General features: G+C 39.5%; 1 protein-coding gene across 6 annotated transcripts in view; it reads left to right on the forward strand.

The window, feature by feature from the left end:
• PLAGL1 (PLAG1 like zinc finger 1) overlaps positions 1–27066 on the forward strand; it is a 109358-nt gene that overhangs the window by 14909 nt on the left and 67383 nt on the right. For 3 of the 6 annotated variants that reach the window (XM_027601435.2, XM_027601434.2, XM_027601436.2), the window contains exon 1: positions 21728–22187. The exons of 1 other annotated variant lie outside the window; for it this stretch is intronic. The gene's annotated coding sequence lies outside the window, so the exon portion shown is untranslated. Of the gene's footprint in view, positions 1–21725; positions 22188–27066 lie in introns of those variants that run through there. 2 more of the 6 variants (XM_027601431.2, XM_027601430.2) reach the window with 1 other exon arrangement.

The following is a 27066-nucleotide window of genomic DNA, read 5'->3' on the forward strand; positions in this document are numbered from 1 at the left end:
CCACATATAAAATGCATCCATTGCATCCCACCTGCTCCAAAAGTCTTAACTCATTCGTGCATCAGTTCTAAGGTCCACAGTGTCATCTGAGTATCATCTAAATCAGCTATGGGTGAGACTTGTATGATTCAGCCTGAGGCAGAATTTTAACCCAGCTGTAAGCCTGTGAAACCAAACAAACTCTGTGGTTCTAGCCTCTGATGGTGGGACAGGCATAAGATAGGCATCCCCATTCCAAAAGGGAGAAATAGGAAAGAAGGAAGGGACAGTGAGCCTCAAGTCCATAACCAGGATGGCATACTCCCTTAGACCTCAAGGTTTAGAATAATCCTCTTTGGCTGGATGGTCTACCCTTTGGACTCACTGGGGCAATGGTTCTGACTCTGAGGCTCTGCTGGGTGGGGGTTGTATCCCCACTTCTCTGGGCAGCCCCAGTCACACAGCTCTGCTGGGCATTCGTCCCACCCTTTGAAACCGAGGTAGGGGCAGCCTTGCTCCCTGGGCCCAGGTACTCTGGTTCTGTGGTGGGAATGGCGGCCCCCATTATCGCTGAATACCCCTCAGTGTGCTTCTTCCTTTGTTTTGAAGAATAGTGCGTGTTCACAACCAAATAATTCTAAGGTCCTGTAGGATCTGAGAAGTCTGAGAGCCTTCCTTCATTTTGTCCCATGTTGTTGAAACTGGCGGTGTTCCTGCTGGAGTGGCTGATTAGGTCACTAATCATGGTTCACACCCATGCACTAATCTTATCAAATGGTCAGTCAGACCACACTAAGTGTTCTCTTCCAAACATGCTTTCTCATTTTTTGCAAGATGGATAAGATGAGAATTTTCCAAATGTTTAAGTTCTGCTTCCTTTTTACTTAACACTTCCTTCTTCAATTTATTTCTCTCTTCTCACATTTTACTATAAGCTTTCAGGAGGAACGAAGCTGCTCCTTCAAAACTTTGCTTAAAAAAATCTCTTTGGCTAAATATCCAATTTCATGGCTTGCAAGTTCTTCCTTCCACGAAACCCTGGTATTTCTCCATGGTCCAATAGCACGTTCCTCATCTGTGTCTCATCCTCATCAGAATGGCCTTTACCACCCATATTTCTATCAACATTCTGTACGTGATTACAGATGTGTTCTCTAAGAAACTGGAAGCCTTCTCTGCGGTTCTCTCATTCTGCGCTCTCACCAGAATCTCCTTTAAAAGTCTCTACAAGCCCCCGCTGGCGGGGAGTCAGCTTCCCCCTTGCCCCACCCCCCAACTCCTCTCTCTCTCACTCTCTCTCTGTCTCTCAAATAAATAAAATCTTTAAAAAAAAATAAAAGTCTCTACAAGCAATCTCAGCTTTTCCTAGCATGCACCTCAAATCTTCTATAGCCTCTATCCAGTTCCAAAGTCTCATCCATATTTTTAGGCATTTGCTAAAGCACAGCCCACTTCTCAGTATCAGTTTCTTAGTTGAGGATGCTGTAACAGATTACTATTGACTGGGTGGCTTAAACAAGGAACACTTCTTGCCGTTTTGGAGGCTGGAAAGTCCAAGATCAGGGTGCCAGCAGGGTTGGGTTTCTGGTGAGAACCCTTTTCCCAGTTCCACCCTGCCTTAGCCTTCCCTTGGTTTGTGCCTGTTGATGAGAGCTCTGGTCTCATCATCCCCTTATAAGGGCACTAATCTCATCACTAGGGCTCTACCCTCATGACCTCATCTAAACCCAAGTATCTTCCAAAGGCCCCAGCTCCAAACTGTTACACTGGGGATTAGGACTTCAACATATGAACTTGCACAGAACATAGACTCTCAGTCCATGATGGTACCTAGTGTGCTCGTCCCACTCAAAGGTCTTCATCTACTAAATGTGTAGAATCATCTCTTTTAGAAAATTGGTCTCTGCTGCTGAGTTGCGCTAAGTGCCCCAATGCTGTGTGTCCATAATAGCATATAGTTCTTCACCTTCAGTTACCACGCTCTATCAGAATAATCTTGCATGTGCCAGTCCCCCTGATACACTGTGCCTCTCAACTACCCGCAGGGCTTAGTGATTGCCTGGTATGCAATGGTGACTAAGGAAAGTTTGGACTGAACTAGATAGAGGAAGTGAGGACTATATTTGACCAGACAAGAGGTTAAAACTTCTGTCAAATACAATTTAAAAGATTAAAAACTGGTTAAAAAAAGTTGCCAATAAGTGACAGGGAGAAGGTTGATATACAGTATGGTATATTTTAGGGAAAACGTTGTCTTCAGTATGTAAAGGAGAAATGTGATGACTGGAAGTCGCAAAGGAGCAAATATATAAGAGCTAACAAAGGGTGGAAAATGCTCAGTCTCACTAGTAATCAAGGTATGCAAATCAAAATGATGCCATTTTTTCCTAATCACTTTCTCAAATATAAAGATCTTGGGGTGGCTGGCTGGGTGGCTCAGTGTAGTTAATGGTCTGCCTTCAGCTTAGGTCATGATCCCGGGGTCCTGGGATCGAGCCCCATATCAGACTCCCTGCTCAGTGGGGAGCCTGCTTCTCCCTTTCCCTTTGCCTGCCACTCTGCCTACTTGGGCTCTCTCTCTCTTTCTCTCTCTGTCAAAAAAAAACAAAAAACAAACAAAAAAAAAAAAACCTTAAAAAACAAACCACTCTTGTGTAGCCTATAAAGCCTATGAAAGATAATCCCATATTGCCACCAGAAATAGAGTGTCAGCCCTTTAGGAAAGCTATTCCACAGTCTTATAGAGTTTAGACTCTTTGGCTGGAAGATTCTACTTTTAGATATTTAGCCTAAAGAAATGACTTAAATTTTATTTTTTAAATTGGACTTTTATTCTTCTAATAGAAATATATTAAAATGTTTTTCAATTCAAAAGGCACTAAAGAGTGGACAGTGAAGAAGTTTGCTTGATCCTCTGAACCCCAGACACTAGCGTTTATGGAAAACCCTGTGTCCCTTTTCCGAGTACTTTTGTTCATGATACATCCAAATGCCTGCATGTATGGGGGGGAGGGGTATCATCTCCTCACCACACTCCATTTTTACACAAATGATAACACGCTATCTAAACTGGTCAGTAGTTGGCTGTTTGACTTCTAAGACCTCGGCAATTTGTTTCATGTCGGTACATGAAGAGCTTCCTCTCGGTGAAGGGCCACAGTACTTTTTCTAGACTCTTGACAGCGCAATATGTGTTAAAATCTTGGAAGTGTGATAAGTGAAAAATCTCAATACTGTTTTAATTTGCATTTCTCTGAAGATTAAAAGGAGTGTCTTTTAATAGATTTAAGAGCTATCTGCATACTCTTCACTCAGTGAACTGTGTCTGTTCCTATCTTTTGCTCATTTTTATGTTGAGTTGTTCTTTTCCTTACTGATCTGTAGACACGCTCTCTCCATATATTAAGGAAATTAGCCCTTTATCATGAGTCACATTCCCATACCCCCCAGTTTGGTGTCTTGTAACTGTTGTAACTGCTTATGGTGTGTTTTGCCATGCCAAAAATTTGATTTTGTTATATAGTTGAATTTATTGATTTTTTTCATGGCTTTTGGAGTTCGTGTCCAACTTAGGGAGGCATTCCTTACCTCAGGAAGTAATTTTTAAGTAGACCAAACACTTTATATGTAATGATGTTTACTGCATTCTTTGTGATTTAAAAAAAAAAACTGATAATACAGAAGTACAATGATTGAAGAATGGTTGCTTTTTTTTTTAAATTTTATTTATTTGACAGAGACACAGCGAGAGAGGGAGCACAAGCAGGGGGAGTGGAAGAGGGAGCAGTAGGCTTCCCGCTGAGCAGGGAGCCCGATGCGGGGCTCAATCCCAGACCCTGGGATCATGACCTGAGCTGATGGCAGATGCTTAATAACTGAGCCACCCAGGCGCCCTGAAGAATGGTTGTTTTAATTGTAATATTGCTATACAGTGGATTAGGATCTGACCTGTATAAATAATATTTCTAGGAACCTCCTCATATGCCTACAAAAGAATGTCGTGGGAAGATGTTTGTGTTCAGATTGAGGCCAGATTCAAGACTGTGTCTATTCCAGATCATCTCAATAATATAAAAAATGGAAAGGAATAAATGGAAGGCATATTAATAATTGTAATTAGATGGCAAGATAATTATTACTACTATTGAAAATGTCTTCCAGTTCTTCCTAAACTTCTAAAACAAGCCTGCCTTTTTATAATAAGGAAAATACAACATGGATGATACTGCCATTCCACATGCATCATATACTATGTGCTTTGTGGGGTCCATTTGCTTTAGCTACTTGACATACTTCACGCCCTCAGCAGCCCAGAAGTAGAGCAAAGAAAACCATGGTTGTTTGTCCAGAATAGAGCTAGTTTATCCAGATTTTCTTCTTTTCTTCTATTGTCAGATATCAGGATCTTAGGGAATGTTCTCTTTTATGTATTTCACCATTGAGAAAGTGCAGCTCAAATTACAATGGCACCCTAAAATTAGCACGTAATGGTGATTTTTTTTTAAATTTCTCTTTTAAAATTCTTCTTCCTAGTAGTGGTGTGGCTTTCTTTTAAGCCGTTTTTTTTTTTTGTTGTGTTTTGTTTGTTTTTTCTTTTTCAGTTTCTACATCCTCATGACCGTTGGTAGAGGCTTTTTTTTCCTTAGCTCCACTGATTTATAACTTACAAACAATAAAATATAACCAATCTCACTATACAGCTTAAGTTTTGATAAATGAGTTTACCTTTGGAGCCGCTGCCACAATTAAGATAAAACATTTGCATTAGGAAATGACAGAGATTTGACCTTTTTTAAAAAGCTTTATTTATTTGAGAGAGAGGCAGGGGTGGAGGGGCAGAGGGAGAGGAAGGGAGAGAATCTCCAGCAGACTCCCTGCTGAGCGAGGAGTCTGGTGGGGGGCTCCATCTCAGGACCCTGAGATAATGACCTGAGCCAAAATTAAGAGTGACGCTTAACTGACTGAGCCATCCAGGCACCCCCAGAGATCCGACTTTTAAAAAATATAATTTAAAAGATCTAATGTGTTTTATACTAATATATTCTGGAGTGCTTGTGAGAGAAACGGTTAATTTTAGAGTATTCAAAAGAGACAAAGATGTTTCAAAAGTTAATGGCTTATACAGTAACTGTATATTGTTAAATAACTTCACAAAAGACCTCTCTTTTGGCTATAACATGAAATTATAATAAGTAAACTTGATAAAGAGCTATATACGCCCTCAGTTAAATTCTCTGAGGGGCTGCAACTTCAAAGGGACAGTTCTAGGCATTATGGGAGTTTTGATTTCTTTATATTTCCTTGACCTTGTTTTTCCCTTAAAATTCTGTAAGGCACTTGTTTTTTCTCACAAAATGAATGATATTCTGAGGCAATTGAGAACATCCAAATCCTTCCTTTAAGATCTTATTATATGTGAGCCTATACCCATATTAGCAAGATTGGAGAAATTGAGATAATTAGAATGGAAATATAATAGTTTCACAGACATGATTAAGATTTCCCCAGCAGAGCAAAGTGTTTCCCAGTGAAGAGATTGTTTCAAAGATCTAACCTCATTTCAAAAGAGGAACACTTAAACACACTTTCACCAGGGCACAACCTCAGAATCTGAATGTACTGGTACTTTTATAGGTCCTTTTCAGTGTGGCTCGGGGGCGGGGGGGGCTGTCATGTTGGCTGTTGTCATTTTTCCCCTCACATTTCAGGACTCTATGCACCCTCTCATATGTCCATTCACTTCCCTCTCCTCTGTTCCTTCCTACTAGTCTTTTGTTATGTTTTCTCTTCCTCCTTAGCCTCTTTTCTGGGAATTGTGAAAGCAACCAAAAGGAGGCTCTTATTTGTAATTTCACTTTTTATTCTGAATACTTAGATTTAACTTCTTAATTACTTTATACTTCAGACAAAATGTCAATGCTAGGTTGTATTAATATGCTTAATTTGCATTTCAGAAGCCTAAGGTGAATTGGTCCAACCTGGAAATCTTCAATTGAACAGTTACTTTTTCAGTCTTTAAATAGAAAATTTTCCACCTGCTTGCTAGTAGTTGCAATGATTTACAGGTCATCCATAGGACTGACTACTAATTGATCTTAAGCATCATTGTGTGCTTATGGAAGTGATCTAGAAATTAGAAATGTGTATATATATATCCTAGCTTAAAATAACAGTAAAATTAATAAATCAAAGACTTGTGTATAATTGAATTATTGGAAAATCATGGATGTATGCATTTCTGTAGAAATATACCATCAGGAATTTGTTCAGCCATTTGTAAAGAAAATGTGCACAGCAACTGAGGCCAGGTCTTTAACTTTCATAACTTGGCTGACTATCTTAGCTAGTTGGCTGCCTTAAATTCCTTTTGGAGGTATAGTAGTATCAGCCTGCTAGGGTTACCCTCACAAAATACCACATACCAGGTGGCTTAAACAACAGAGATTTATTCTCTCACAGTTCTAGAGGCTAGAAGTCAAAGGTCAAGGTGCCATCAGGGTTGGTGTCTGGTGAGACCTCTCTTCCTGGCTTCTAATTGGCCACTTTCTCACTGCATCCTCACTTACTCTCTTTTCTGTGGTCATGGAGACGGAGCTCCAGTGTCTCTTCTTCCTTTAAAGATACCAGTTCCATCGGATTAGGGCCCCACCCTAATGGCCCCATTTAACCTTAATATCTCCCTGAAGGCCCTATTTCCAAATACAGTTACGTTTGGAGATAAGTCTGCAATATATGAATTTGGGAAGGAGACATCATTCAGTCCAAACAGGTAGAATAAGTTATACGTAAATCACTATAAATATGCAATGATACTACTTAGGCTAAGATTGTGTGAACTGGTTGGCATTGTACCTTTTTTTTTTTTGTCTGAATCATAGAAAACAGTTTCATTATGCTATAGTTTTAAAAAAAATCTAAGATTTACTTGTATCTTTTCTCCTACTAAATTTAAGCAATTTGAAGCCAGGAACATAATTTATTGCATAGCTTTCAAGTTCTTTTGACTTTAACATACCTACCTTAAGAAGTGCATTTTATATCATCGTCCAGAACAAACACACACATCCTCAAAGTAATTTCCCAAAAGCAAAATCCTTTTGTGGAAATTGCATTCTGATTTTTTTTTTTGGAGGGGAGGGGCAGAGGGAGAGGGAGAATCCAGAGCAGGCTCTGTGCTTAAATCAGGTATGATCTCACAACCCTGAGATCATGAGATGAGCTGAAATCAAGAGTTGGATGCCCAACTGACTGAACCACCCAGATGCCCCCAAGTCCATATTTTTTAAATTCCTTCATTAGGGAAAAAATGCTAGGTGTGATCCACTATGTTGGTTTTATGACCCACTAATGGTTTGTGGCTCACTATTTAGAAAACACTGCCTTATTAGGTTTTGATTCACAGTACCTTGCAGAGCTCCAGGCACACAGTAGGCTTTCTATAAATGTTTATCGAATATATGAATGAATGAGCTGGGTGAGTAATAAAGTGCTGGGGTAGAATGAAGAAATTCTTTAGAGGTGGGTTTTGTCCATTTGTTGTCCATTACTCAGTATTCCTTTTAACTTCTATTCATAGCAGTGTTCCCAGACTGAATCCAGATCTCTTTAGGTGGAGCTCAGACCAGGATTTTTTTTTCTTTTAAATATATTATTTTAGAGTAGTTTCAGATTTACAAAAAAGTTGCAAAGGCAATGGAGAGTTCCCAGATACCCAGCACCCAGTTTCCCCCATTATTCACATCTTAACATTTCTGTGGTATATTTGTCACAATTAATGAGCTAATATTTTATTATTATTAAGTAAACTCCATACTTTACTCAGATTTTTCGTTTTGCCTTGATGTTCTTTTTCTGCTTCAGGATCTCATCCAGGAGAGCACATGAAGTTTAGTCCTCATGTCTCTTTAGGGACCTGTTGGAAGTGAAAATATCTCATTTTCCTTTTTTTGATGATCTTGACAGTTTTCAGAAGTACTGATCAGGTATTTTGTGGAAAGTCCCTTCATCTAGGTTTGTCTGATGGTTTTTCTTATGATTAACAGGGGTTTGGGGGATGAAGACCATAGAGGTGAGGGAATAGGGTCTATGCTATGAATATGACTTGTCACTGTCGATGTTTACCTTGATCCCTTGGCTGAGGTGATGTTTGTCAGCTTACTCTGCTACAGGGTTGCCCTTTATTCCCTTTTCCATACCATACGTTTTGGAAGGAAGTCACTGTGTGTGGCCCGCTACCTAGGGAGGGAGGACTTAGGCTCCACTTCCTTGAAGGCAGGGGATCTAGATCTACATATGTTATTTGGAATTCTCCTCCCATGGGATTTGTCAGTACTGATCTAAATGAGTACTTATTTTGTAACATGTCTTGTAATTTAGTACTACACAAATTGTTTTGTTGCTCAAATTATTCCAGTTTCAGTCACGGGAAACTCTTTTAGGTTGGCTCCTGTGTCTCTTTGACCTACCCCCATTACCATTTTGTTTTTGAGCACTTTGTTGCTTTCTGGAATTACAGGATGCTGTAGTTTCATCTTCTGTATCCCCTGCCCCAGCCCTAGAACTGGCCATTTTTCCAAGGGGAGTGGTTCCTTTCATTGGAGAATTGTATTCAAGACAAAGATGCGAGTGTCGGGTGTTCTCGTGGGGACAGGGTGTTACTGCCTCTTGGTCTTCTCAATAGACAGAAGTGGGAAATATTAACCTGTGGATCACACCTACCTGTAACTGTTGCCATATCGGTCTGTATTTGTATCAAGGTAAACTTGAGTTCATCATGTTAATCTCTGACTCTAATCCAGCACTGCATGGCTTATTCTAGCCTTCCCCTCTCTTCTTTGTAACTTCCCTCTCCAACAGTGAGAAAATCCTGGCTTCCATTATCACCATCTGTTTACTAATTTTTCATTCCCAGTATGCATGTACAGTGGTTTCAGAACTTTTAACTTGTACCCCCATGGGAAACAACTTTACCAACCGGAGTTCAGTGCTTATGTAGTTTCTTTTGTCTTTAGTCATTTCTGAAGTTACTTAGGTCAACACCTTTTTTTTCCTCCGACTCCCTTCCGTGAGTTTATACGTTAGTAATACAGTTGGATTCTTTTGTCACAGTTTGCATTCATGACCTCCTGGTTGATTTAAAAAAAAAAAAAAAAGTTTGCATCCAATAAGGTTGACTTTTCATGCTGTATAATTCTATGGGTTTTGTCAACTGCATAGTGTTATGTATCCACTACTGCATTACCATCCAGAATTGCTTCACTGTCCTTAAACAACAACTCCTCCCGTGCTTCACTGAGAATAGTTGGTGTTCTTCCCTCCCAAAACTTCTGGTGAGTTTAATCTGCTTTTCATCTCTACATTGTCCCCTTTTCCAAAATGTTAGGCGAATGGAAGCATATAGTATGTAGTCTTTTGAAACTAGATCCTTTTATTTAGCAATATGCATGTTGTTGCATGAATTTAGTAGCTCATTCCTTTTGATTGCTGAAGACTATTTTATAGTATGGTTGTATCATAGTTTGTTTATCCATTCATTTGAAGGACATCTTCGTTGCTCCCAGTTTTTGGCAATTATGAATAATGCTGCTATAAACATTTATGTGCAGATTCTTGTGTAGACATAAGTTTTCCAATCAGTTGAGTAAATACCAAGGAGAGCAATGGCTGGATGCTATGGTATGTTTATGTTTAGCTTGGTAATAAACTGCCAATCTGTCTTCCAAAGTAGCTATGCCATTTTGTATCACCACAAACAATGATGGATTGTTGCCCTGCATGCTTGCTAGCATTTGGTATTGTCAGATTCTTGGATTTTAGCCATTCTTATAAATGTGTAGTGGTATCTTGTCTTAATTTGCATTTCCCTGATGACAAATGATGTTGAGCATCCTTTCATATGCATATATGCCATCTGTATATCTTCTTTGGTGAGTGGTCTGTTTGCATCTTTTGCCCATTTTTTAATTGGTTTTGTTGTTGTTAAGTATTCTTTGTATATCCAAATATAAGTCTTTATTAGATTTGTGATTTGCAAATATTTTCTCCCAGTCTGTGGCTAGCCCTTGGCATGTGGGTTTTGAAAGTTCTTTGGGTGATTCTGAATTTCTGGCTCAAAGACCCAGATCTGATTGAGATAGGAGCATTGGATCATCTCTTCTGCAGCTACCTTCTCCCCCCTCTTTCCATTTCTTACCAGTCAGCCTCTCTGGGTCTTGATCGCCTCATCTGTAAAATGAAGAATATCAAGTTACCTTCCAGAGAGCAGGTATCTTTCAATTTTCAGTTCTATGATTCCATGACCACCTGACCTTTTGAAACCCCCCTGGAATGCTACCAGTATACAGTTAGATCCCCTTACCTTTCTAATTGCTTTAGCAAAGGAAAAGAACTGCATGATCCAGACACTGAGAGTCTTTAACTTCTTTGTGGAATTTTATTACTCCCACTGTCTAAAAGCTCAACTGTTATGATGGCATGCCAGAGGGAAATAAATCTGTCAGTGACTTTAAAATGACAATAGGACAAAAATCTACTGGATCATGTCTCAGAGGTACTGCTCACAAAAATGACCTCCATGTTTACTGTGTATTACAAATTTTATACATTTGTAGGCAGGTAGGAAAACAATGGCAGTTTATAATTTCTCTATATCCTTCCTCTATGTAATTATTCCATTATGAAAGAGCAAACCCCATTTTCTATGAAAGTTTACTTTTCCTGCAAAAAATGTCCCCTGAAGGACAGAATAGGAAAGTAACTACAAGAAAGACTCGCAAAGAGTAGGGGTACAGTACCTTGAAGATATCTCCAGATGGAATAAACTTAGAAAAGATATTAATAAACCTTTGTAACACAAAAAGTACGGTAATAATTGCTAAAATTTCCTAACAAAATAGAACTTGTAGGGGCTCTTAATCCCATCCCATGGTGTTATTAAATATGGAATATGAAGTCCTTTTTCCTTCAGTTTTAGTATCCTGCATTATGGACTCACTCAGATCTCATAGAATGCCCTATTACCCATTTAGTTTCTGTTTTGGTCATGTGCCATTATGCCCATGTTGTCTTATCTTAATGATTTTGTGGGAGTAGCACAGCATAGGCTCTGGAATCAGTTTTAAACCTTATTACTTATTAGCCGAGAAATTTTTTGGCAAGTTCCTTACCCTCCCTAAATTTTCTTTCCTCAAGTGTACTATGTAGATAGTAATAGTACCTGCTTGGATTGCTATGTCAAAGAAAACTAACGAAACATAAAGGGGCTTAGTGTAGGACCTGGCATATATTTGTGGCTGCTACTATTACTGGTTTGGATGAGGTCACCTGGGTGTTAATGTTTCAAGTGACAAGACTAGAGGGCCAAGGACATTTCAGGAGCCCATGAAAGGGAATGTTGTTGAAATTCCCTGGCAAAATAGTCCTGGTAGAGACTCCTACCCTTCCCAGGAGGCTTAGAAAGAATGGTCAGAGTAGTAAGAGAGAAGCCCCAAGAGAAGGCCACCATTGACACCAGGAGAGAGGCTCCTTCCAAGCAGGAAGGAGTGGGGAGTAATACCAGATGCTGCAGAGAGATTCCAAATGGCGGACTCTCTATTGGCTTTCCAATTTCAGAAGGGCATCGGAAGAGTAGAGAGAGAGACAGAGGAGAACTGACAACTGGGGACCCAAGTCTGAGGCATGAATGATGCTGAAGAAGTAGAGAGACCAAGCAGAGGTTACTCTCAAGATTTATGGGGGGTGAGGAGGGGAACCAGAACTATAAAGTATAGCTAGCGGTGATCTGGGGCTTGGGTTTAATATTTTTTCAAGTTGGGAGAAACTGCAATATGTTTGTTTACAGAGGAGAAAGAGCCAGTGGAGAGTTAAAGATGGGCTTTGGATGTTGACAGCACAAGTTTTTTTGAAGCGTTAAGGGGAGAAGAATTCACATGGGTGAATTAGCTCTGGACAAAACAAGGGGCAGGATGGATGATAAAGGCAAGCTCATAGGTGGTGAAAAAGAGAGGAAGTAAGAGTTTGTTCTTGATAATCTCAGCTTTCCAGGAAGCAGGAAGATGGTGAGGGTGTTTGAGATGTTTTGAGGAGAGGGATAAAGGTTTCAAAAAGCTATCCAGCGAATGGGTGGCAAGCTGAATAAGCAATATTTGGCACAGCTCAGTCGACAATTGTATCTTCATTGGTGGGAGTTTTCCAGCAGTTCTCAACAGCCTGACTCTGAGAGCATCCATAGATGGTTGGACATGAGCTGGAGTTTTTTTATAAAATTTTTTGTGGTTTTGAAGTTTTTCAAAATGCAAAGTTGAAAGAATGAACTCCCCTTAATGTAAATTCACCAATTATTAATATTTACACATTTGCTTTATCATTTTTATGCAATACTTACATTGTTATTGGAATGTAAGTTAGACTTTGACTCTTTAAATGTTAAATATTCCAGCATTTATCTCCTAGAAACCATGACATTCTTCTACATAACAACAGTACAATTATGACTCAAGAAATTTAACATCAGGACAATGCTATTGGTTGTACAGTCCATATTCAGGTTTCTCCAATTGTCTCAATATTTTTTTTTTTAAAGATTTTTAAGTAATCTCTACACCCAGTGTGGGGCTCAAACTCACAACCCTGAGATCAAACGTCACAGGCTCTACTGACTGAGCCAGCCAGGCACCTCTCAATATATTTATAGCTTAAAAAAACACACAAACAAAAAACACTCCAGGATTCATTGGACATTACATTCAGTGGAATTTTTTATTGCCTTTCATTTGGAAGAATTTTTTTAGCTTTGTCCTTTGTAACATTGATGTTTTTCAAACATACCATCTAGTCATTTTTTGAATGTCCCTTAATTTTGGTTTGTTTCCTTGTTGTAAACTTGGGTCCTGTGTTTCCAGTGGGAATGCTACATATGTGATGATGTGTCCTTATCAGTGCATTGCATCACGAAGCATAGGTCAGTTTATCCCATTACTGGTGATACAAACTTCTTCACTTGGTTAAGGTGGTATTTGCTAGGTTTCTTTGCTGTCCAGTTACGGTTTTCCCCCTTTTTAATTAATGAGAAATTTGTGGGGGGATCGATGCTTGGGAACTACATGGACTGTGATTATCCTATTTCTCTCCAAGTTTCACCCAGTAGTTTTAGCATCCATTGAAGAAGACCATGGAGAGAGAATGAGTTGTACAGTCTAGGGAAGAAACTGAACCCAGAGAAGGCATGCACACGTGTGTGTGTGTTGCTCCAAAGTGAATATGCCGGGAGCACAGAGTTAGAGACCTGAAAGGATTGGAAGTCATGGTCAGAGGTGGGGATGCTGAAGTTTGAAGTTTCTTAGGGTGGAGCTGTTCCAGGTTGTTGAAGGGCTAGAAGGTTGCCATGGATTCAGATGATAGCTTGAGTGGAGAGAAGGTTTTTTTCATTAGGAGGAAGCAAGGGAATTCTAAGACCAAAGTATTGCATAAATCCTTCACGTAGATGTTGAATTGGCCCAGGAAGATGGGGCAACTGGAGGAGAAATTATACGAGCCAAGGGCCAAAGCTCTCCATTGTTCAAGATTTAGAGTGAGTCAGTCCATGGATGACGGTGACAGGGGTGGGAAGAGAGTGGAGGAGCCAGACGTCCTGGGCCCTAAAGATGTTTTAAATGTGAGTAAAAGAGCAATGATGTAGCAGTGGGGATGGGGGTAAGCATCATGCTGTCTTTTTAACGTCTCTAGTGTGGAGTGGCCATTGGCAATTGTACGTCCTCAACCAAAAGGCCCTTGGTGTGGGGTATCTTTGAGGAGAGCCAGGCCTTTGAGTAAAGGTGGAGAGCTGGAGAGAGCTTTGAAGAGGAGGAGGGAGAAGCGTGGTCTTGCTACTGGGGAGAGGATCAGAGGGCACAAGGGAAAGGGCAGTAGGACAGACAGCTGTAGGAATAGAGAGTGAGAAGAGACCGGGAAGCTCAGGGTAATCTGAGAGGAGATTACCTTGCAGGATAATTGAGGATTGAAGGGCAAAGGATGAAAAGAAAACAAGAGATTGGGGGTTTGAGCTGAGGTCAGGATTGTGCCTGGACCTCTAGGGCATATGTCAGCCCTTTTTCTGTAAAAGGGCTGGCAAGCAAATATTTTCAGCTTTGTGGGCCATACAGATGGGTGCTGTTGGAGCATGAAAGCAGCCATTGACGATATGTAGATGAATGAGGGAGACCATGTTCCAATAAAACTTTATGGTCACTGAAATTTAATTTCATGTAATATTCGCATGTCACCAAATACTCTTGTTCTGATTTTTTTTCCTCCCAAACATCTAAAAAATGTAAAACCTTTAGCCCACAGGCTCTACAAAAGGAGACCTAAAGACTACGTTTGGCCTGCAGGCTGTACAAAAAGAGACATAAAGACTACATGAGGCCCGTAGGCCATAGTTTGCTGACTCCTTCTCTAGGATAAAGGTATAGGAATTTGTGTTAGAGCAGAGACTTAAGAGTCACTAGGGACATTTTGGGAGGGGAAGTAAACTATATCTTCTGATAATCACGAGTAACTGTTGGTAAAGTCCGTGGACCAAAGAGTGCAGGCTATTAGACTGCTAACTCCAAAAAGGAAAGGGAAAATTTAAGATGAACAGTAAAGAATATGATGAGGCAGTTATGTACTTACTGCAAAGTTCATTGTTGTTTTAATTCTTTAAATGATTTTTAAAACACACAAAAATGTAAATTAAAAGCATATGGCAGATTTAAAGCCAAATAATGTATGGTGCCCTAGTTCAGTCTTCAGATAATTAGTATTTCTTCTATTTTAATCCTCTTACCTTATGGATCTCTACATCTTTCTCAGTTCAGTTTATCCAGATAGCAACTCTGGTTTCCTCTGGGGTGGGGGAAGTGGGGTTGCCAGACTACCCACGGTACAAGAAGGGACCTGGTCACCTAATTGCTCTGTATGCAAAATAAAGGCTTTCAACCAACACTTCACGGACAGCCCCACACTCCACTTCTTGCTCTCTGGTATCCCTGAGCGTCCAGCCCTTCAGGGGGTACTTGTCCACTCTTAAGTCAGTTACCACTCCAGGATTTGCTTTTGTCTTTTAAAATCTATTGAACTCTTTCAACTGTGGCTCCTGTCTCTCTCTGCTGTCCTCATTTTGGCAGAGCTCTGGGAGGGAGAAGATAAACAGATATAGTCAGACTGTCATATCCTTTAACTTTAAAATGAGTGGTTGGTACTCCTAAATTAAGAAAAACCTCCACCACCTTCCCTCTTTCTTGTATCTTCTTGCCTACTGCTGTTGAATTTTGTGATAAAATTTTAATTATAGTAGGAAAAAATAGATATCAATATTTGGCATTTGTACACTACTTTTATTTTTTTCACTCCAAAAGTCAACATTTGGTCACTGTCAACTTGGTTCTTTTCATGCCACGTGAAACAGATATGAAAACCAATGCCATTGATTTTATTTTAAATCACTTCTGACTGGTTCTGGTTGCTTATTAATAAAAGGTGAATGGTTCCCCCATCTTTAATTGTGCTATTTTATTTCAAGCTAGAGACTAGACACTGAATTTTCCTACTTAGAAATTGGAAAGTCTTCTCTACACTTCATATAATTTGAATTACATCCACACATTTTATTATAAAAATAGGAAACACATAGCTGCTTAAATCAATGGACCATCCTCACTCACTTCTTTGGAAGCCACAAGCGGCCATGTCTTCTTGTCTCTTGTTCTTTTGATCCTTGATATATGGCAAAGCAACATGATTATTCTGTTGCACTTTCCAAAATGTGTTACAGGAAAACTTTATCGTGTAATATAAAAAATGTCAGTAGAAGAACTACATTACTCAAACACTGCCTTGTGAGTTTACTATGTTCACCAAATGTCAGTTAGTTGAAGATAGAAGTGGACATCAGTCATTTTACTTTGGGAAAAATAATGTTCTCATGGGAGGCCTGTTTGAGGAAGTGATACCTGGATAGAAAAGTCATTGCAAATAGTGACTCTGTTGCACTCTGTGAGCCAAGGATTACAGTCTCTAAAAAAGGAGGGACTTTGGGGCGCCTGAATGGCTTGGTTGGTTGAGTATCCAACTCTTGATTTCAGCTCAGTCTCTATGATCTCAGGGTTGTGGTGTTGAACCCGCGATGGGGCTCTGCTCTGAATGTGGAGCCTGCTTAATGGTTCTCTCTCTCCCACTCTTTCTTCCCCTCCCCAACCCCCACCTGTGCACCTATTCTCTTTCTCTCTCTCTCTCTCTCAAAAAAAAAAGGGGGGGGGCCTTGGAGATTGAGGGAAGGCCAGCAAAAGGACAGTGAGAGATGTAGTTTGGCCAGAAGCCATGGGCCTCAAAAGAACTGTTTATTTAGGTTTTAAGGTGTTACTTTTACTTTGGTTAGAGAAAATAAAATCTAAACACTTATTGAATATTTGTTGAGTTGAATTCACTGGAAGATTTTTTTTCAAATTGTATGGTTTAAGTCTGTTAAGCAGAATGTAAACTGTATACTGTGATTGCTTCCTTTGGCTGCTTGTATCGTGAAAGAACACTGGATTAGGAGTCTGAGGGAAGACGTGGATTGGAGTTTCATCTCTGCCACTTAAACCCTCACAGGTGGGAAAATGAACTGATGATGTACAGGGAATGCTGACAAAAGAGTTAGCAAAAAAGCAGAAGGTAAATACAAACTACAGTGGATGAAGATAAAAACAGTCTCATAAGTTCTTTCTCCCCTTTCCATGCAAGTAAGAATAGAAAAATTTTAATGAACTTCATTGAGATTTAATTTACATATAACAAAATGTACTTATTAGAAGTGTAGTATTCAGTGAAGTATGACAAATATATCCATGCAATTATCTCACTGATCAAGACACAGAACATTTCTATTACCCTGTAGAGTTCCCTCATGCCCCATCTCCATCCGCCCCAGGAAACCACTGATCTGCTTTTTGTTACTCTGTATTAGTTTCTTCCCCCCTAAAATTTCCTATAAATGGATTCATATAGCAGGTCTTCTTTTATGATGGCTTCTTTTACTCAGTATCATGTTTTTTAGATTCACCCAGGAGATGATCAGCAGTTTGCTTATTTTCTTACAATTTGTTTGTTTCCAGATTGGGGCTAATATGAATCTTTGTGTATAAGTCTTTGTGTAGATAAGTTATTATCTCTCCATGATAGATACCTAAGAGTGGGGCAGTTGAAGTTAATTTCAATCATATGTTCTATTTAAACCAGTATGTCCAAAATATTACTTCAACAGCTGATCAATATAAAAATACTGAGATATTTTACATTCTCTTTTTATCCTGTCTTTAAAAGTTAGACTGTAGTTTATGTTTATACCACATTTCAGTTTGGACTAGTCACATTTTAAGTGCTCAATAGCATGGCTGGTGGCTACTTTATTGGACAGGGAAGTTCTAAAAGTGTTATAGTTCTTGTTTTTTATTTAGATCTGTGCTGTAATTTGACTTTTGTATATGATGTGAAGTGTAAATGTAAGGTTGTTTTTTTTTTCTCCATACAGGTAACAGTTCTCACATCACTTATCTTTTTCCACTGAAATTATGTTGTACCTTTGTCCAAAAATCAATGGATTATATGTGTGGGTGTTTTTCTGGACTCCATATACTGTTCATGCAAGTACCATTCTGATTTGATTATTGTAGCTTTATAGGCCTTGAAATCAAATTCTTCCAACTTTGTTCCTCTTTTTCCTTTTTGCTATTCTAGATTCTTTGCATTTCCATATGTAGTTTAGATTCAGTTTGTCAATTTCCACAGCAAAGCTGACTGGGATTTTGCCCATTATAGACAGTTGAAAGGTGCCCCCCCAAAGGACAGGCCCATGTCCTAATCCGCCAAACTGAGAATGTTACTTCATTTGGAAAAAAAAGGGTGTGTGTGTGAAGATGTAATTAAGAATCTTGTGATGAGATCATCTCCAGTAATTCAGGTGCGTCCTAAATCCAATGGCAAGTATCCAGTGAGATAGACACACAGAAGAGGAAACATACCATACTTAGAGAGGAGGGCAGTGTGACAACAGAGGCAGAGGTTGGAGTGATGTGGCCAGAAGCCAAGGAAGCCAAGGAAACCAGAGAATGCCAAGTCTCCAAACCCTGGAAGAGGCAAGGAAGGATTCTCCTCTAGAGCCACTAGAGGGAGTGAAGCCCCGCTGACACCTTGATTTTGGACTTCTGGCCTCCAGGACTGTGAGAGAATACATTTCTTGTTTTAGCCACAAACTTGTGGTAATTTATTGCAGCAGCTATAGGAAACAAATATGTCCATTATCAGGCTGAAGAAGTTTCGTTTCTTTCCTGGTTTTTTTTCTTGCAAGAATGGGTGTTGGATTTTGTCAAATGCCTTTTCTGCATCAGTTGAAAATATTTTCTTTCTTGCTGTTTTGTTAATGTTGTCATAATCTATATAAACACTCTGCTCACATGGTATTGATTTTAGCCCCATCATAACTGTTACCCCTAGTAACATCTGTTCCTGAAAGTGCTGGGTCCTGACATGTGGTATCAAATTGTAAATATGTCAGCATGAATCTTCTTGCTTTATATTTGCTAAAGACATTCTAAGAAGTCATTGAAGAGTCTAGAATAAACCTGTATCTCAAAATGCTTAGAAGGATAAAACAGAGATCATGGAATTTAGCTGGGTGGTTCTCTATAACCGGGACCACACTCATAACCCTTGGGTCCAGTTTGGCCTTGAGAAATACTTTTTTTTCTTTTTTTTTTTCTTAAGATGTTATTTATTTATTTGACGGAGAGAGAACACAAGCAGGGGGAGTGGCAGGCAGAGGGAGAGGGAGAAGCAGGCTCCCTTGCCGAGCAGGAAGCCCGACGCCGGGCTCAATCCTCGAACTCTAGGATCATGACCTGAGCCGAAGGCAGATGCTTAACTGACTGAGCCACTCAGGCGCCCCGAGAGATATTTCATTTAGCCTTTGTACTGTTTCCAAAATTGGGAAATTTTATATTAAAACACTAAATATTGTGCTTGTCTTGAATTATACAGATTTGACAACAGTGCCCTGAATTCTAACATAGTAGTGATTGGCCTGAGCTGTACAGCATCTGCCCCTTACACAAAGAATGTTCTTTTCACTCTACTACAATCCCATTCCTCATTGTTTTAAACTTCATAGAGATTTGAGTTTGCTATCTCTGCCCTAGAACTTTTGTTGGGGCACATCATAATGCAAAGGCACGTGTCATTGAGGGAAGGCTTAGGGAAAGGGAGGGTATTACCGTTACCAAGTCAACATATAGTTCTTCTAAGAATTTTGTGGGAATGACTTAAAGATAAAAAAAGAACTTTCATATAATTCATTACCAATGAGAGAGACACTCTGATCAACTGACTTGTGGATAAATATGGCACAAAGAAACACTAAAAAAATCTAAAAACCCTAAACCACACAAAGAAAGTCAAACAGCTCACCTGCTATAACCAAAAAAAAGAAGTGCTGTAAAACCTTATAATGTAAACTGTGAGAAGGGATGGCAAAGCAAAGACGCCAGAGATTCTGTTACTTTATTGTGTATCTACAACCTTCTACCCCCCTGCAAGACATACTGAGGAAAAAGATGATCAGACCAAATTTTGAGAATTTTCACAAATGTCCTCCAATTGGGAAAGAAATCAGCGGCATCCCTGTAAAACATCACGGAATCTTTATGTGCCACTGTTGGAGTTTGCCAGAAGCAGGAAAGTTTGCCACCTTTTGGGGTATTGTGTTAAACCGGGCAAACGAACCGAAGTTCACAGGTATGGGATACTCCTTGGCTGGCTTGAAGGAGGGCTGCTGAGGATTTAAAGGAATTTCAGAAGTGATGGCTGACTTCCCCCAGCAAGCTCTACCCTCTGTTGCAAGCTGAGTTCCACAATCCCCCATCATCCCTCCCCTCATCCTAAAACCCTCAGGTCACAGAAAAAGTAGATAGCAACAACACTCAGCTCTGAAACTGAAGCTCAGGATAGGGAAGATGGACACTTCTCAGGTGAAGAGGAAAGTGTACCAGGAATTCACTCGCAGGATATTAGTGCAAATATAAGGTCTGGTATTAACTTTTAAGGATAAACAAGATAAAAGATATGACATAGCTGTTATGCAAACATGCTATATAACATGGGAATGGGAAGCAAGGAAAACAGCATGTAGAAGACAGACAAAAAAAACCAAGGCTGGAAGTAAACAACCAGTGAACAGAAATTTGTATTCCTTGTATGTGTTTCATGCTACAGGAAAAAGGAAAAAAAAAATACGGATTACTCAAAACAGCTCAAGGACAATATAAGACGAGAATGTGATGAAAAAGGAAATTGCATAGCTAAGAAAATTGAGGTTCAAAACAACATGATTTTAAAATCCAGTAAACTAGAAAAATGGACAGAATATTTTGAGAGAATCCGAGTGAGTACAAATCTCAAGAAGGTGGATATGGAAGGACAGAAATCAAGTATAAGAAGACTGGTGACTCTGAAGTAAAAAAAACCCAGTCGATGAAAGATAAACTTACTCGGATGTATAATATGAATGGGATTCTACGCCAAGAAAAGGAGAATGGAATCCATAAACTGAAAGATCATACTATATGCTGGGGGGGGGGGGGGGGAGACTGACATCGAATAATTGACAGAGACATAGCCCAGATGAGGCTCTAAAGAGTTTTAATGATTAAAAAAAAAAAAATTCTTCAGGCATCCAAGTAGAAAAATCAAATCCCCTCCCAGGGAAAAGACACCCAAGGATTCCGATCTCTCCACAAAATTTGATGTCAAAAATCAATGAAAGCAATTGCCTTTTTGTTCTGTTAGGTTTTGAAGAAAGGTGTGAATCCAAAATATTTACCCTGTTCAGTTTTTATTTATGTGTAGAGCTAAAAAGCAGATAAAACATGAAGGTGCCCGCTGAGCCCTCCTTAAGAAAACTACTTGAAAAAGAGAACAGGCCATTAAATAAAAATAAAGAATTTAGGAATGAATAAGTTATGAATACTGAATTCATTTAAATACAGAATCAAGACTGAACATCTGGGAGAATAAGGTGGGAGAGCACTTGTAAATGTTCTAAGTGCTAGTAAGCCAGAAGTAATGTAAGCAGTGGAAATTGGAAGATTGCAGTGAAGGTGGGTGGAATTGTAAGATGCTATTAACCTCGTATTTCGGAGCTAGGAGACTCTCTGAAATATGTAATGAATTCTTCATGCCTTTCACTTTACTTAACGTTTATAGGCCTCTTTTAGGCATGTATATCATGTGGGGAAGAAAGCAACCGCTGGAGATTTGCTTCAGTTTCTTTTTCTTAAATTCAAATAACATTGAAAATTTTTAAATTACTTAAGCATACATAGCATGACTCCTTAACTATAAAATTATTTCCGTCTCATCTTTCTGTGCCTTAGTATTTTCATCTGAAAGACGGGAGTATTTCTCCCAGGGTAAATTTACCTGTGAAGTGCTTAGAACTGTGCCTGGTTCACAATTAGTGATCACAGTTAGGCTGCCATTATTTCAACGCTGCACGAATAGGAGGTAAGCGAATTTGGCTTATTGCAGTGCTCTGCTAGCATCTGTCGTGTTTCTCATTTATGATTTGGCTCAGGGCGGTTCATCCTGGTGGTGACTTAAGTGAACAGTCTTCGATACCGCACGGGGCTTCGGGCTGGTTCGGGTCTACCTGCGCCAGCTCTGCACCTGGACGACCTTGGCTTAGCCCACACGGATGACTCAATCGGCCAGGCGTCTGGGCGCCTGTCCTCTTCCTCCGCCCAGGCCGCCGACCCCCTGGCTCCCCAGCGGGGCCTCCTCCTGCCACGTGACGCCCCCGCCAGGGGCCCCAGCGCCCTCCTCGCGGACGCGCCGTTCCGGCTCCCGGGCTCCGCCTGTGCGCGGCCTCCTCGGCGCAGCCATCCTCGCGGCTGCCGAGGGCGGCAAAGCCCACGGCATCTGCCATTTGTCATTCAGCCCGTCGGTACCGCCCCGAGCCTTGATTTAGACACGTCTGGGGCGTATTCTGGCCTCACTCTCCTGGCGGACGGACGGACGGACGGACGGGGCGGCTCTCCTCCCAGCCCGGCGGACCGCGGGCCTTGGCGCGCGGGGTGCTTCCCCGGGTCGCCGTCATGGCCGCGGAGGCGGCGCGCCCGAGCTGCCTCGCCTGAGTTCCGGGGGGCTCTTGACCCCGCAGGGTAGGTGGTTGGGTGCTCGTGGCCCGGCTCGGTGGCGGTGGGGCCCGCTGCGGGCCTGGGGGTGGCGGGGCGGCGGCATTGCCGCGGAGCGAGGACCGTCCTGGGCTCCGTGCCGCGCTGGGGAGGGTGTGCCGGTGCCGACGCGCCGCGTACGTGACGGGGTCCGGGGCTCCTCGGGACGAAGTGTGAAACTCCGACAAATTGTCACCGGCCAAGCCAAGCTGACTTGAACAAAACATTCTTTCAACTGGTCGTTTTTAATGCCACTTTTTGAAGCATTTGTGTATATTTGGTATGCAGTAAATAGACTGGATTTTTGAAAACTGGCACTCTAACCTTGCCAAAAGGCCAAAAAAAAAAAGTCTCTTAAAAGTAATAATGTGACTAAACATGAATGTTTGCATTTACATTCATTATGGAAAATATGATTCGTTTTATGCCTTAATATGATGGACTGTGTCAGATGTACCCTTAAAACTATTTAAAAATGTGGGCTCCTAAAAATTTCCTAGATTAGAATAACTGATAATGCAACTTTGGTGGTTTAGTCTCAGCATCAAACTTTAAGATCGGTGGTGGGGATTTTTACTTCTTCATAAATATACCGCTGTAATTTTGACTCCCCCCCCCCCCAACAAATGTGTTACTTTTATGTTTTAGGAAACCAATAAAATTAAAAATAGAAGCACTCAGCTTAGGTCCTCCTTCTTCCAGGAATCCTTCCCTAACCCCTCCCTCCCCAGGCAGGATCGGAGAGGCCCCTCCTGTGAGCTTTCTGGGGCCTCACTGAGGTCCGGGTCCCTTATGTCCTCCCCACCCCCCTGTGTATTAACCCATCAGTCTCGCTCGGAGTCCACTGGATACATAGCACATTGGTAAGTGATTAGTACTGTTTTATGACCGAAGGAAAAGATAAAACGATCTGATGTTTCACAGTTTTAGCTCTAAAATTATAGAGTGGTAAATGTATATGCACTCAGATAATAACATTTATTTAAAAAGTTAAGGACCTAGAAAAGTTGACCGTGTCCCACGTCCTAGCAGTTCTGCTCCTAGGTATTTATCCTCTAGAGCGATGTTTTTCAAGGTTTGAAGCCCACTTTAGTCATGAAATCAGCTAAGTGGATAATGATCGGAATTTGTAAAACACGAATTAGCAGAGAATAGAAAATAACAGAATATGTCTCAGATCATCGGGTATTTGCTTCATGAAACTTTTTTTTTCCCTCTCGGTTTTATACACACAGATGTGTGTCATGATGTAAAATGTCATTCCTTAGTATGAGTCATGGTCAAAAAAGTTTGAAAGCCACTGCCCTAGATAAATTTTCATACATATACACAAGCAGACGTGTACAAGAAGGTTTACTGCAGTGTTATTTGTAGTACTCCAAAGCTGGGAGCAACCTTCATGTCTATCTGAAGGGGAAAGGTAAATTATATTCATAAAATGGAAACTACCCAGAACAGTGGTGAATGAAGTAGTTTTGTGTTTCAACGTAAATGTGTCTCAATAAGGTTGAGCCAAAAAAAAAAAAAAAAAAACCAAACCCAAAAAAACAAACAAAAAAAACCCAAGTTGTTGAAGATGATATCATTCAGTATTCTATGAGAAATTCAGAACCTGGTGAAATAAAGATGTTGTTTAGAGATGTATATATAGGCATTAAAAGTAATAAAGAGAAATTGTGAATAAATTGATACCCTAAAAGTCAAGCTGTTGATCTTCTAGGGGGTGAAGGGAGGGGGTTGCGATTGAGAAGAGACATACTGAGGACTTTTGGGATGCTGGACATGCTTTATCTCCTGACCTGGGCAATGGTTACATGAGTGTTTGCTCTATAACTCTTTGTTAAATGATACATGTAATGTCTGTATATTAAGTTTCCCCCAAAACCTAGTAAAATATGGGTGTTGTGAAATGAAGAAGCCTGAAGCCAGGACTCTAGTCTATTATTCATATTTGCCAGCTTTTCTTTAAAAAGAGAAAAGTTGTGATCAGGAAAGGTACCTAGGGAATTTACACAATATCCGTAATGTTTTATTTCATAAATTCCGGGGTGGATACATCTGTGTTCATTAAATCCTTTATATGTTTTTATATCTTAATTTTTTAAAATAGAAAAAAATCATTCACAGATAACGTGGACATTTGGTGTGTTTGCTTTCTGAAAAGCAACTGTTAACGCATTTTTTACGAAAGTGAAATTATATTTTATACAGTAACATAAGCTAGAATAAAGTGCTTTTATGAAAAATGTAAATACTAAAAAGTACATAAAAACATAACGGACCTTCATGGACCTTCACGAAGGATTTTTAAATGTTAACATGCTGTCTTATTTACTTCAACAGTTTCAATTCCTCGGTCACTCTGGGCCACATTCCAAGTGCTCAATAGCCACATATGACTAGTGGCTATTATATTATACTCCATTATTTTATATTATACTGTGCTATATTGTATAACAACACACTTCCATCATTGCAGCAATTTCTGCTGGAAAACATTATTCAAGGTACAAATCCTTTGTTGGTTATGTAAACTGCAGACAATCTTTTCTTTGTGCATTCGTGACTCAAGATATTCTTCTCTACTATGAGGGAAATGTGTTTTGAAATTTTTTCAAAGTTTTAAAGTTTCCATTTTTTATACATGTAGTTCTTTCATTTGCCTGACTTGTGTATGTATAGATAGCTATTTTTTAATTTACGTTGGGAGATTAAGAAGACCTCGTTTTCTTTTTCCCACGTGGAGTGGCAGTTAGCCCCGTCCCAGTGATTTGCAGTGCCTACCTCTGTCCTATACATATTCCCAGATATGCTGGGGCTCATTTCTGGGCTCTTTACTGTGTCTTGGATTTGTCTCCGTAAATACTACAGATTTTTATTTAGTGTTGCTTTCTATGCAATATATTTTTTTCCGTTCTAAGAATTAAAAATTTTTTCATTATGATTTTTATTCTCTCCCCATGAGATTTTTAGAAGTATTTTCTAGTTCCACATGTGGAAGGTTTTGTGAGTTATCCTTTTGTTATTGATTTCTAACTTGCACTGTAGTCAGCAAGTGAGGGCTCTATGCTACCGATTCTTTGAAATTTGAGAATTGCTTTGTGGCCTCATGGTTAGTTTTTCAACTGCGCCTTGAATGATTGAGAAGAATATGTACTCACGGACTTTTTGGGGCAAGGTAGGTATAAAAACATAAATACACACACGTGTGTGTGCACACGTCTTAAATTAAGCACAAGAATTGTGGTGTTCAAATCTTTTTAATCTTACTAATTTTTTGGTTTGAGCTATCAGTTTTTGAGCTATCAATTACTGAAAGGTGTAACAAAAAGGTCACAATAAAATAAGGAATTTTCTCATTTCTTCTTGTAATTCTGTCACTTTGCTTTAAAAAAGTTGAAAGTTCAGTACATACAAGGTTGGAATTGCTCTATTTTCTCTGTAAATTGAACTTTTTGTCATTCTACAGTGATGTTCTATGGCTCCCCACCCAAATGCCTAGTACCTTAAACTCAATTTTGTTTTAGAATACTCTAGTCACACCTTTTAGCATTTGTTTAGAATATCCCTTTCGCATAGATGAAACCTGATTGTTTTTTTTCTGTTCTACTCTGACAATCTTTGTCTTTAATGGAGTTCTCAGTCCAATTAGGTAAAAGATAATTAAGATATATTTAAGATTAAAGTTAACATTCTGTTTTATGGTTGTTTTTATTCTGGTGTGTGTGTGTGTTTTCTCTTTGCCAGCTTTTGGATTTTTTATTCCATTTTCTTCTTAACTAGTATGAAAATTGTTTTATTTCTCTTAGTAGTTTTCTTTAAAATTTTAATGTACAACTTAATCTAAAGTTTATTAATTCTACTTGCAAATAATTCAAGAAACCTAGGTTGCTTTGACACCAGTTAATTGCATGTTTTTGTCATCTAGAGTTTTAATTACACCTTGATTGTTTTTTTCTCCTGTAAATTGAACATCAGTTTATTCTTTTTATGGATCTTTTGTTTGTCATTTCTTCTTGCATCTCAGATCTTTTTTCCTTTGTCAAGTATATTTTAGAAGCTTGTTTATTAAGGAATGTTGATGGCAAACTTTATCTGAAAATGTCTTTATTTTACTCATTTGTATGATAGTTTTGTTTGGCACACAATTCCAGCCTGGCGGTTTCTTTCTCAGTCCTTTGGAGGTCTCATTTCATTGACTTCTGCTTCCCGTGTTACAGTTAGTTCAAATAACTCATTTGTTGTTAATCTGTCTTTTTTTTTTTCTTTGCCTGCTTTTAAGATCTTTTCTCTTGGGTTCTCAGTTTTATGACAGTGTGTCAAGGTGTGGACATTTCATTTATCCTGGACTTATTATTCCCTGTCTCCAAGGTTGGTGTTTCACCAATTCTCAAAAGTTTCATCTTTTTTCTTTCTGTGTAGCTGTCCCTCCATTTTTTTTTTCTATTCTTTCCTTCAAAAACTCTGAAGAGACTTCTGTTAGACTTGCTCAGTCTACCCATTTCTCTTGCTCTAGCTTTTATATATGTTTTGTTCATGTTGAATTCTAGATAATTTCTTCAGGTCTGGATTCTGGTTTTTGTCCAGTTTTGTTTCCTCCAAAATGAGCTATAACTTATGTACAATAAAAGCACAGAAATAAAGTATATGGCTTAATGAAATTTACATGGATGTATGTCTGTGTGATCACCACCCAGATAAAAGATAGAATACATTTTTGTCCCTTTAAAAATTCCCTCCTGTCTCTTCTACTCAGTGGAGTCACTCCTCTCCCCCAGTCAACTACTGTCCTGACTTCTCTCACTATGAATTATTTTCAAATGTTCTTGAACTTCATATAAATGGAATCATATAGCGTGTGCACGCG

The sequence above is a fragment of the Zalophus californianus genome, chromosome 7 (assembly GCF_009762305.2).
Source record: "Zalophus californianus isolate mZalCal1 chromosome 7, mZalCal1.pri.v2, whole genome shotgun sequence".
Lineage (NCBI taxonomy): Eukaryota > Metazoa > Chordata > Mammalia > Carnivora > Otariidae > Zalophus > Zalophus californianus.